Below are 5,263 nucleotides of genomic sequence, written 5' to 3'. Positions count from 1 at the left end.
TCTGATTCAGCTTAACATGGGTTAAGATGCAGGCTTATCAGAGCATAGCTAAAGCACATTTACATGAAACACTACAGAGCACTCACAATAGGCATGTCAAATGGCTTCTCCCCATGAGCCTACAGGGCCAGATTACTCTGGTGGGACATAATCCCTGGGGTAAGTGTTATAGACTTGACTAACGCATGGGTTCATGGTCTCTTGTAGCTTCAGACTTACAGTCAACAGAGTTTAAAACATGTACATTTGATGCATGCTGCTGTCTACAATGTTACAGGTTCTCCTGCAGCAAGATTAAAATGATGTAACCTATTCATCATGCACTTTTTCCTCCAGAAAAAAAAGGGAAGAAAGAAGGAAAGAGAACTAACTGGGGATAGGGAGCACATGCTAATGAGTGCCCAGTGTAGGAGGGCTGTGTGGGCCTGCATAGATGTAGCATGGGAGCTGAGTGTCAAGAGGTTCCCAAACACATTGATATTTCAGTTGGAAGCCATGGTGTTCACAGCCTTTTGAGATGGTTTTATGTATGCCAGAGATTGCGAGGTCAAAGACAGAGTCAGATTTAGTTAGGATTTCCCTCTATGGGGTTTTCCCAAAAAGGACTGTGCCTGACCTAGGCATTCCAACACTCACCTATACCCAGTAGAGCCCCCATCAACTCTCTCCTGCTTCTCACTTCCTCAGGTCCATTGCACACATGCCCCTCCTGGCTTGCCCACTGATTTCTGCCAGCTGTCACAGCCTGCCACTGAGTCTTAGCTCCAGGAATCATCTCTAAATAACCTTTAACCAGCCATACCTCCCCCCCTATTCTCAGGAGACAGATAGTAAATGCACACCTGTGTAATATGCTATGTCAGCAAATGTTACCAAGAGAAGAAGGTGGGAGTAAGGGAGGAGGGAGTGACTGGAGAGTTTTTAATTTAGAAGTAGGGTTCAGATGAAAGCCCTTTCTGATGATGGGATATTAGGCAGATCCTGTATCAAGTGAGGGAGTTATCATGAGAGGGAGGCCAGGCAGAGCAAGAGCAAGTACAGACCCCTAAAGGAGGGGCAGGCATGGCAAACTCTAGGGATAGAAACAATGGGCCCAGAGCTTGGAGTGAGGGGAAAGTGGGTTCTGAGCCAGGGCCAGATGGTCTGGAAGTAGTTTGTGGCCACTAATTTAGAATTTTGTGAATGAGATGGGAAGATTTGAACAGAATGTTTTTTTAAAACAAAAGAATGAACTCTTTATTTAAAAACAGTGGTGAGAGTGGACATCCCTGTCTTGTTCCTGATCTTACCGGAAAGGGTCCCAATGTTTCCCCATTGAGAATGATATTTGCTGTGGGCTTTTCATATATCGCTTTTAAGATGCTGAGGAATGTTCCCTCTATCCCTACACTCTGAAGAGTTGTGATCAGGAATGGATGCTGTATTTTGTCAAATGCTTTCTCTGCATCTATTGAGAGGATCATATGGTTCTTATTTTTTTCTCTTGCTGATATGATGAATCACATTGATTGTTTTATGAGTGTTGAACCAGCCTTGCATCCCGGGGATAAATCCTACTTGGTCATGATGAATAATCTTCTTGATGTATTGTTGGATCCTATTGGCTAGTATCTTTTTGAGAATATTTGCATCCATGTTTATCAGAGGTATTGGTCTATAATTCTCCTTTTTGGTGGGGTCTTTGTCTGGTTTTGGAATTAAGGTGATGCTGGCCTCACTGAGTTTGGAAGTACTCCATCTGTTTCTATCTTTCTGAACAGCTTTAGTAGAATAGGTATGGTTTCTTCTTTAAATGTTTGATAGAATTCCCCAGAGAAGCCATCTGGCCCTGGACTTTAGTGTCTTGGGAGGTTTTTAATGACTGCTTCAATCTCCTCCTTGGTTATTGGCCTGTGCAGATTTTGTATTTCTTCCAGGTCCAGTTTTGGTAGTTTGTGGTTTTCCAGAAATGCGTCCATTTCTTCTAGGTTGCCTAATTTATTGGCATATAGCTGCCTATAATATGTTTTTAAAATCGTTTGTATTTCCTTGGTGTTGGTAGTTATCTCTCCTTTCTTATTCATGATTTTATTTTATTTTATTTTTTATTTATTTATGATAGTCACAGAGAGAGAGAGAGAGAGAGAGAGAGAGAGGCAGAGACATAGGCAGAGGGAGAAGCAGGCCCCATGCACTGGGAGCCTGACGTGGTATTCAGTCCCGGGTCTCCAGGATCACGCCCTGGGCCAAAGGCAGGCGCCAAACTGCTGCGCCACCCAGGGATCCCCATGATTTTATTAATTTGAGTCTTTTCTCTCTTCTTTTTAATGAGGCTGGCTAATGGTTTACCTATCTTATTAATTTTTTCAAAGAACCAACTCCTGGTTTTGTTGATCTGTTCCACAGTTCTTCTGGTCTCAATTTCGTTGAGTTCTGCTCGAATCTTTATTAACTCTCCTCTTCTGCTGGGTGTAGGATCTATTTGCTGTTCCTTCTCCAGCTCCTTTAGATTTAAGGTGAGCTTTTGTATTTGAGTTCTTTCCAGTTTTTGAATGGATGCTTGTATTGTGATGTATTTCCCCCTCAGGACTGCTTTTGCTGCATCCCAAAGATTTTGAATGGTTGTATCTTCATTCTCATTAGTTTCCATAAATCTTTTTAATTCTTCCCTAATTTGCTGGTTGACCCTTTCATCTTTAAGCAGGATGATCCTTAACCTCCACGTGCTTGAAATCCTTCCAAACTTCTTGTTGTGATTTAGTTCTAATTTCAAGGCATTATGGTCTGAGAATATGCAGGGGATGATCCCAATCATTTGGTATCAGTTCAGACCTGATTTGTGACCCAGTATGTTTTCTATTCTGGACCTCTAGTTTGGGTTGCATCTCATTTAATTGATTTTTAATTTCTGCCTGATTAGATCTAAATTCTAAATCCATCTGGTCCAGTGTATCATTTAAAGCTCTTGTTTCTTTGGAGATGTGGTGCTTAGAAGACCTATTGATTGTAGAAATCACTACATTGAAGTCACCAAGTATAAGTGTATTATTATCTAAGTATGTCTTAACTTTGGTTATTAATTGATTGATATATTTGGCAGCTCCCACATTCGGGGCATAAATATTGATGATTGTTCAGTCCTCTTGTTAGAAAGATCCTTTAAGTATGATATAGTGTTCCTCTTCATCTCTCACTACAATCTTTGGGATAAACTTTAGTTTATCTGATATAAGGATAGCTACCCCTGTTTTCTTTTGAGGATCGTTTGAATGGTACATGGTTCTCCAACCTTTTATTTACAGGCTGTAGGTGTCCTTATGTCTAAAATGGGTCTCTTGTAGATAGCAAATAGATGGGTCCTGCTTTTTTATCCAATTGAAAACCCTGCACCTTTTGATGGGGTCATTAAGCCCATTCATGCTCAGAGTTACTATTGAAAGATATGAGTTTAGTGTTATCATGATATTTATTCAGTCCCTGTTTTTGTGGATTGTTCCATTGGACTTCCTCTTTCTTTTACAGAGTTCCCCTTAAAATTTCTTGCAGAGCTGGTTTGGAGGTCACATATTCTTTCAGTTCCTGCCTATCTTGGAAGCTCTTTATCTCTCCTTCTATTCTGAATGAGAGCCTTGCTGGATAAAGTTTTCTTGGCTGCATGTTCTTGTCATTTAGGACCCTGAATATATCCTGCCAGCCCTTTCTGGCCTGCCATTTCTCTGTGAAGAGGTCTGCTTTTAATCTAATGTTTCTCCCCATAAAAGTTAGAGCTTTCTTGTCTCTTGCTGCTTTAAGGATCTTCTCTTTATCTTTGGAATTTGCAAACTTCACTATTAAATGTTGAGGTGTTGAACGGTTTTTATTGATTTTAGGGGGGGGATCTCTCTATTTCCTGGATCTGAATGCCTGTTTCCCTTCCAAGATTAGGAAAGTTCTCAGCTATGATTTGTTCAAATACATATTCTGGCCCTCTGGCCCTTTCAGCACCCTTGGGAACCTCAATTAAACATAGATTTTTCTTTCTGAAGCTGTCATTTAATTCTCTTAATCTATCCTTATGATCTTTTAATCATTTTTCTCTTTTTTCCTCAGTTTCCCTGTTTGCCATCAACTTGACATCTATGTCACTCACTCGTTCTTCTACCTTGTTAACCCTCATCGTTAGGACCACTAGTTTGGATTGCATCTCATTTAATTGATTTTTAATTTCTGTCTGATTAGATCTAAATTCTGTAGTCATTAAGTCTCTTGAGTCCTTTGTGCTTTTTTCTACAGCCACCAGGAGCTTTATAATAGTGCTTCTGAATTGGCTTTCTGACATTGAATTGTAATCCAAATTTTGTAACTGTGGGAGAGAGGACTGTTTCTGATTCTTTCTTTTGAGGTGAGTTTTTCCTTTTAGTCATTTTTCTCAGTGCAGAGTGGCCAAAAACAAGTTGTATTGGGAAAAGGAGAAAGAGAAGAGAAAGAAGAGAAAGAAAAAAAAGAAGGAAAAAATAGAGAGAGAAGAGAAGAGAAGAGAAGAGAAGAGAAGAGAAGAGAAGAGAAGAGAAGAGAAGAGAAGAGAAGAGAAGAAAAACAGGGGGGGAAGCAAACAGAAAACAAAACAAAAAACAAAAAACAATGGGGAGTATCCTGTGATTCTGTATACTGTAAATCCCTTGACTTCCCCTGGAACTTTCCAGGGCTGCTTGTTCAATAATTTGTTTTTCCCCTGTCCGTCTAGCTGGTCTTCTGGAGGAGGGGCCTGCTGTGCTGATTTTCAGGTCTTAGCACTTGGGGGAGCTGCTCAGCCCCCTGTCTGGTGCTAGGCTCAGTGAAAGTTTTTTAACCTGTTTATCCCGTGAGGCCACTTGTGAAGCTCAGTGGAGGTTGTTTATCCTGTGAGGCCCCAGGAGGAACAACAACAGTAGCAGTGGCCAGCCCTCCAGCTCTTGAGTCAGCTCCTGCAGTAACTACCGCAGCTCTCAGTCTGCAGGGGCATGGATGCTCTGGGGGCAGGGCCACTGATCTGCGCTGCTCCGGGGAGCCGCCCGGAACCTGGAGCGTCCTTGCTGCCCTTTGCCCTCCTGGCTTCTGCCTGTCCTGGGGGTAGCGCTGGATCTTCGGCTCTGTCCCCAGCGCCCTGGGCTCCTGGGCCTGCACTGTTGGAATCACGCTCCCAGCCACGCAGCTCCTTCTGCTCGGAGCCTCTGCCGGAGTCGCCTAGGTACTGCTCCCAGGTTCAGCCCTGTGCCCGCTGTGGGGTGTAGCACGCTCTCCCTGGGGAGGAGGTGCTCTGTAGTGC

Source organism: Canis lupus, chromosome 19 (genome assembly GCF_003254725.2).
Source record: "Canis lupus dingo isolate Sandy chromosome 19, ASM325472v2, whole genome shotgun sequence".
NCBI classification, from domain to species: Eukaryota; Metazoa; Chordata; class Mammalia; order Carnivora; family Canidae; genus Canis; species Canis lupus.
Note: the sequence above shows the minus strand (reverse complement) of the source record.